Source organism: Arachis hypogaea, chromosome 10 (genome assembly GCF_003086295.3).
Source record: "Arachis hypogaea cultivar Tifrunner chromosome 10, arahy.Tifrunner.gnm2.J5K5, whole genome shotgun sequence".
In the NCBI taxonomy this organism is placed as follows: domain Eukaryota; kingdom Viridiplantae; phylum Streptophyta; class Magnoliopsida; order Fabales; family Fabaceae; genus Arachis; species Arachis hypogaea.
In genome coordinates, this window is record NC_092045.1 from 83,378,299 (window position 1) to 83,385,901 (window position 7,603).

The 7,603-nt window shown below is 42.0% G+C and overlaps 1 non-coding gene across 1 annotated transcript; it reads left to right on the plus strand.

The window, feature by feature from the left end:
- The first annotated feature begins 7,014 nt into the window (after nucleotides 1-7,014).
- Nucleotides 7,015-7,122, plus strand: LOC112719012 (small nucleolar RNA R71). Its single transcript, XR_003161336.1, has one exon. It is a non-coding gene; the product is annotated as a small nucleolar RNA R71 (small nucleolar RNA).
- The last annotated feature ends 481 nt before the right edge of the window (nucleotides 7,123-7,603 follow it).

The window sequence follows — 7,603 nt, forward strand, 5'->3', positions numbered from 1 at the left end:
ACGAAGGATAAAAAAAAAGAAAAAAAAAACAAAACAATATTTTATCTTTTGCAATCCATATATTTTTCCTTTATCTCATTATGGACCTAACGTGGAATTGATCAGTCCAGAAGGACTCCTTGGAGTCACATGCTAACCCCATTAACAGCTGCATATGGGAGTAGCATCTGTACACCCTCCTATCAAAGCAAGCAGCTTTGAGCTAAAATCCTCAACTCATTATCATAGTGCAGCAAAATTGCCAAATTCCGGTCTTCCACAGGAAGAGCCTACTGAGTTTCTGGCACAATTCTTACAAATTGCTGACACAGTACATGATAAAGAGGTAGATCAGGATGTCTATAGACTTTACTGTTTCCATTTGCTGTAAAAGATCAAGCTAAAATGTGGTTAAATAACCAACCTGCAGCAAGCATAAAGACATGGAAACAGTTATCAGACAAATTCCTGAATCACTTTTACCCTCCAAGAGGATGACACAGCTAAGGCTGGACATCCAAAGCTTTAAACAAGAGGATAATGAATCCCTTTATAATGCCTGGAGAGGTATAGAGGTATGCTAAGAAAGTGCCCCTCTGAAATGTTTTCAGAGTGGGTACAGTTAGACATCTTCTACTATGGGCTTACAGAAAAAGCTCAGATGTCTTTAGACCACTCAGCTGGTGGATCTATACACATAAGGAAGACAATTAAAGAAGCTCAAGAGCTTATAGACACTGTTGCTAGAAACCAATATTTGTACTTGGTGCGCGAAATTGTGAACAATACTTTTCACAACTCTCATAATCCCGGTCATGAACCCAAGAACTTGGTAGTTCAGTACCATGGCATTACACAACTTCGCACAACTAACCAGCAAGTGCACTGGGTCGTCCAAGTAATAAACCTTACGCGAGTAAGGGTCGATCCCACGGAGATTGTTAGTATGAAGCAAGCTATGGTCATCTTGTAAATCTTAGTCAGGCAAACTCAAATGGTAATGGTGATGAACGAAAAATAACACAAAGGTAAAGATAGAGATACTTATGTAATTCACTGGTAGGAACTTCAGATAAGCGCATGAAGATGCCTTCCCTTCCGTCTCTCTCTTTCCTACTGTCTTCATCCAATCCTTCTTATTCCTTTCCATGGCAAGCTTAAGCAAGGGTTTCACCGTTGTCAGTGGCTACCTCCCATCCTCTCAGTGAAAGCGATTGCATATGCTCTGTCACAGCATAGCGGAATTCATCTGTCGGTTCTCAATCAGGCCAGAATAGAATCCAGTGATTCTTTTGCGTCTGTCACTAACGCCCCGCCCTCAGGAGTTTGAAGCACGTCACAGTCATTCAGTCATTGAATCCTACTCAGAATACCACAGACAAGGTTAGACCTTCCGGATTCTCTTGAATGCTGCCATCAGTTCTCGCCTATACACGAAGACTCTGATCTCACGGAATGGTTGGCTCGTTGTCAGACGAGCACTCGGTTGTCAGGCGATCAACCATGCATCGTGCAATCAGGAATCCAAGAGATATTCACTAGAGCCTTGATCGCTTGTAGAACAAGAGTGGTTGTCAGTCACCTTGTTCATGGGTGAGAATGATGATGAGTGTCACGGATCATCACATTCATCAAGTTGAAGAACAAGTGATATCTTAGAACAAGAACAAGCAGAATTGAATGGAAGAACAATAGTAATTGCATTAATACTCGAGGTACAGCAGAGCTCCACACCTTAATCTATGGTGTGTAGAAACTCCACCGTGAAAATACATAAGCATGAGGTCTAGGCATGGCGAATGGCCAGCCTCCCAATGATCTAAGAACTAAAATGTCCAAAGATGATCTAGAGATCTAAAGTGATCAAAAGATTTTTAATACAATAGTCAAAGGTCCTACTTATAGAAAACTAGTAGCCTAAGGTGTACAGAAATGAGTAAATGACATAAAAATCCTCTTCCGGGCCCACTTGGTGTGTGCTTGGGCTGAGCAATGAAGCATTTTTCGTGCAGAGACTCTTCTTGGAGTTAACGCCAGCTTTTATGCCAGTTTGGGCGTTTAACTACCATTTGGGTGCCAGTTCCGGCGTTTAACGCTGGGATTTCTGAGGGTGACTTTGAACGCCGGTTTGGGCCATCAAATCTTGGGCAAAGTATGGACTATCATATATTGCTGGAAAGCCCAGGATGTCTACTTTCCAACGCCGTTGAGAGCGCGCCAATTGGGCTTCTGTAGCTCCAGAAAATCCACTTCGAGTGCAGGGAGGTCAGAATCCAACAGCATCTGCAGTCCTTTTTGGTCTCTGAATCAGATTTTTGCTTAGGTCCCTCAATTTCAGCCAGAAAATACCTGAAATCACAGAAAAAACACACAAACTCATAGTAAAGTCCAGAAAAGTGAATTTTAACTAAAAACTAATAAAAATATACTAAAAACTAACTATATCATACCAAAAACATACTAAAAACAATGCCAAAAAGTATACAAATTATCCGCTCATCACAACACCAAACTTAAATTGTTGCTTGTCCTCAAGCAACTGAAAATCAAATAAGATAAAAAGAAGAGAATATGCAATGAATTCCAAAAACATCTATGAAGATCAGTATTAATTAGATGAGCGGGGCTTTTAGCTTTTTGCCTCTGAATAGTTTTGGCATCTCACTCTATCCTTTGAATTCAGAATGGTTGGCTTCTTTAGGAACTCAGAGTCCAGATAGTGTTAATGATTCTCTTAGTAAAGTATGATGATTCTTGAACATAGCTATTTATTGAGTCTTGGCTGTGGCCCAAAGCACTCTGTCTTCCAGTATTACCACCGGATACATACATGCCACAGACACATAATTGGGTGAACCTTTTCATATTGTGACTCAGCTTTGCTAAAGTCCCCAATTAGAGGTGTCCAGGGTTCTTAAGCACACTCTTATTTGCCTTGGATCACAACTCTTATTTCTTTCTTTCTTTTCTCTTTTTTTTTTCGTTTTCTTTTTCTCTTCCCTTTTTTTTTTCGATTTTTTTTTGAATAGCTTTTTCTTGCTTCAAGAATCATTTTAATGATTTTTCAGATCCTCAGTAATATGTCTCCTTTTTCATCATTCTTTCAAGAGCCAACATTCATGAACCACAAATTCAAGATACATATGCACTGTTTAAGCATACATTCAGAGAACAAAAATATTGCCACCACATCAAATAATTAACTGTTATAAAATTCAAAATTCATGCAATTCTTCCTTTTTCAATTAAGCACATTTTTATTTAAGAAAGGTGATGGATTCATAGGACATTCATAACTTTAAGGCATAGACACTAAGACACTAATGATCACAAGACACAAACATGGACAAACATAAGCATAAAATTCGAAAAACAGAAGAATAAAGAACAAGGAAATCAAAGAACGGGTCCACCTTAGTGATGGCGGCTCTTTCTTGTTCTTGAAGATCCTATGGAGTGCTTGAGCTCCTCAATATCTCTTCCTTGTCTTTGTTGCTCCTCCCTCATGATTCTTTGATCTTCTCTAATCTCATGAAGGATGATGGAGTGTTCTTGATGCTCCACCCTTAGTTGTCCCATGTTGGAACTCAACTCTCCTAGGGAGGTGTTTAATTGCTCCCAATAGTTTTGTGGAGGAAAGTGCATCCCTTGAGGAATCTCAGGGATCTCATGATGAGTGGGATCTCTTGTGTGCTCCATCCTTTTCTTAGTGATGGGTTTGTCCTCCTCAATGGGGGTGTCTCCTTCTATGTCAACTCCAACTGAATAACAGAGGTGACAAATGAGATGAGGAAAGGCTAACCTTGCCAAGGTAGAGGACTTGTCCGCCACCTTATAGAGTTCTTGGGCTATAACCTCATGAACCTCTATTTCTTCTCCAATCATGATGCTATGGATCATGATGGCCCGGTTTATGGTAACTTCGGACCGGTTGCTAGTGGGAATGATTGAGCGTTGTATAAACTCTAACCATCCTCTAGCCACGGGTTTGAGGTCATGCCTTCTCAATTGAACCGGCTTTCCTCTTGAATCTTGCTTCCATTGGGCGCCCTCTTCACATATGACTGTGAGGACTTGGTCCAACCTTTGATCAAAGTTGACCCTTCTTGTGTAAGGATGTTCATCTCCTTGCATCATAGGCAAGTTGAACGCCACCCTCACACTCTCCGGACTAAAATCCAAGTATTTCCCCCGAACCATAGTAAGATAATTCTTTGGATTCGGGTTCACACTTTGATCATGGTTCTTGGTGATCCATGCATTTGCATAGAACTCTTGAACCATCAAGATTCCGACTTGTTGAATGGGGTTGGTAAGAACTTCCCAACCTCTTCTTTGAATCTCATGTCGGATCTCCGGATATTCACTCTTTTTGAGTGAAAAAGGGACCTCGGGGATCACCTTCTTCAAGCCACAACTTCATAGAAATGGTCTTGATGCACCCTTGAGATGAATCTCTCCATCTCCCATGACTCGGAGGTGGAAGCTTTTGCCTTCCCTTTCCTCTTTCTAGAGGTTTCTCCGGCCTTGGATGCCATAAATGGTTATGGAAAAACAAAAAGCAATGCTTTTACCACACCAAACTTAAAATGTTTGCTCGTCCTCGAGCAAAAGAAGAAAGAAGAGAGTAGAAGAAGAAGAGATGAGGAAGAGGGAGATGGTGGTGTTTAGGTTGTGTGAAAATGAAGGGTTGAAGAAGGGTATATATAGGAGAGAGGGGGGGTAGTGGTTCGGCCATTATGGGTGGTTTGGGAGGTAAAGTGATTTGAATTTGAAGGGTGAGGTTGGTGGGGATTTATGAAGGATGGATGTGAGTGGTGAAGAGAAAGATGGGATTTGATAGGTGAAGGGTTTTTGGGGAAGAGGTGTTGAGGTGATTGGTGAATGGGGGAAGAAGAGAGAGAGTGGTGGTGGGGTCCTGTGGGGTCCACAGATCCTGTGGTGTCAAGGAAAAGTCATCCCTGCACTAAATGGCATCAAAATTCACGTTTTGAGCCAATTCTGGCGTTAAACGCCGGGCTGATGCCCATTCCTGGCGTTTAACGCCAGGTTCTTGCCCTTTCTTGGCGTTTAACGCCAGTCTGGTGCCCCTTTCTGGCGTTAAACGCCCAACTGCTAGGCTTACTGGCGTTTGAACGCCAGCAGCATCTTCCTCCAGGGTGTGCTGTTTTTCTTCCTGTTTTTCATTCTGTTTTTGCTTTTTCAGTTAATTTTGTGACTTCTCATGATCATCAACCTACAAAAAGATAAAATAACAAAGAAAATAATTAATTATAAAACATTGGGTTGCCTCCCAACAAGCGCTTCTTTATTGTCACTAGCTTGACAGAGGACTCTCATGGAGCCTCAGAAATGCTCAGAACCGTATTGGAACTTCCCAACACCAAACTTAGAGTTTGAATGTGGGGGTTCAACACCAAACTTAGAGTTTGGTTGTGGCCTCCCAACACCAAACTTAGAGTTTGACTGTGGGGGCTCTGTTTGGCTCTGTTTTGAGAGAAGCTCTTCATGCTTCCTCTCCATGATGACAGAGGGATACCCTTGGGCCTTAAACACCAAGGATTCTTCATTCACTTGAATGATCAACGCTCCTCTATCAACATCAATCACAGCCTTTGCTGTGGCTAGGAAGGGTCTGCCAAGGATGATGGATTCATCCATGCACTTCCCAGTCTCTAGGACTATGAAATCAGTAGGGATGTAATGGTCTTTAACTTTAACTAGAACATCCTCTACAAGTCCATAGGCTTGTTTTCTTGAGTTGTCTTCCATCTCTAGTGAGATTTTTGCAGCTTGCACCTCAAAGATCCCTAGCTTCTCCATTACAGAGATGGGCATGAGGTTTACACTTGACCCTAAGTCACACAAGGCCTTCTTGAAGGTCATGGTGCCTATGGTACAAGGTATAGAAAACTTCCCAGGATCCTGCCTCTTTTGAGGCAGTTTCTGCCTAGACAAGTCATCCAGTTCTTTGGTGAGCAAAGGGGGTTCATCCTCCCAAGTCTCATTTCCAAATAACTTGTCATTTAGCTTCATGATTGCTCCAAGGTATTTAGCAACTTGCTCCTCAGTGACATACTCATCCTCTTCAGAGGAAGAATACTCATCAGAGCTCATGAATGGCAGAAGTAAGTCCAATGGAATCTCTATGGTCTCAGTCTGAGCCTCAGATTCCCATGGTTCCTCATTGGGGAACTCATTGGAGGCCAGTGGACGCCCAGTGAGGCCTTCCTCAGTGGCGTTCACTGCCTCTTCTCCTTCCCAAAATTCGGCCATGTTGATGGCCTTGCACTCTCCTTTTGGATTTTCTTCTGTATTGCTTGGGAGAGTACTTGGAGGGAGTTCAGTAATTTTCTTGCTCAGCTGACCCATTTGTCCTTCCAAATTTCTGATGGAGGACCTAGTTTCAGTCATGAAACTTTGAGTGGTTTTGATTAGATCAGAGACCATGGTTGCCAAGTCAGAGGTATTCTGCTTAGAACTCTCTGTCTGTTGCTGAGAAGATGATGGAAAAGGCTTGCTATTGCTAAACCTGTTTCTTCCACCATTATTGTTATTGAAACCTTGTTGAGGTCTCTCTTGATTCTTCCATGAGAAATTTCGGTGATTTCTCCATGAAGAATTATAGGTGTTTCCATAGGGTTCTCCTAGGTAATTCACCTCTTCCATTGAAGGGTTCTCAGGATCATAAGCTTCTTCCTCAGATGAAGCTTCCTTAGTACTGCTTGGTGCATTTTGCATTCCAGACAGACTTTGAGAAATCATATTGACTTGTTAAGTCAATATTTTGTTCTGAGCCAATATGGCATTCAGAGTGTCAATCTCAAGAACTCCTTTCTTCTGACTAGTCCCATTGTTCACAGGATTTCTTTCAGAAGTGTACATGAATTGGTTGTTTGCAACCATTTCAATCAGTTCTTGAGCTTCAGTAGGCGTCTTCTTCAGATGAAGAGATCCTCCAGAAGAGCTATCCAAAGACATCTTGGACAGTTCAGAGAGACCATCATAGAAAATACCTATGATGCTCCATTCAGAAAGCATATCAGTGGGACACTTTCTGATCAATTGTTTGTATCTTTCCCAAGCTTCATAGAGGGATTCTCCTTCCTTCTGTCTGAAGGTTTGGACTTCCACTCTAAGCTTACTCAATTTTTGAGGTGGAAAGAACTTTGCCAAGAAGGCATTGACTAGCTTTTCCCAAGAGTCCAGGCTTTCTTTAGGTTGAGAATCCAACCATGTTCTAGCTCTGTCTCTTACAGCAAAAGGGAATAGCATCAGTCTATAGACCTCAGGGTCAACCCCATTAGTCTTGACAGTGTCACAGATTTGCAAGAACTCAGCTAAAAACTGATGAGGATCTTCCAGTGGAAGTCCATGGAACTTGCAATTCTGTTGCATTAGAGAAACTAATTGAGGCTTAAGCTCAAAGTTGTTTGCTCCAATGGCAGGGATAGAGATGCTTCTCCCATAGAAATCGGGAGTAGGTGCAGTAAAGTCACCAAGCACCTTCCTTGCATTGTTGGCATTGTTGTTGTTTTCGGCTGCCATGAGTTCTTCCTCCTTGAAGAGTTCGTTCAGGTGCTCTAAAGAGAATTGTGCTTTGGCTTCTCTTAGCTTTCTCTTC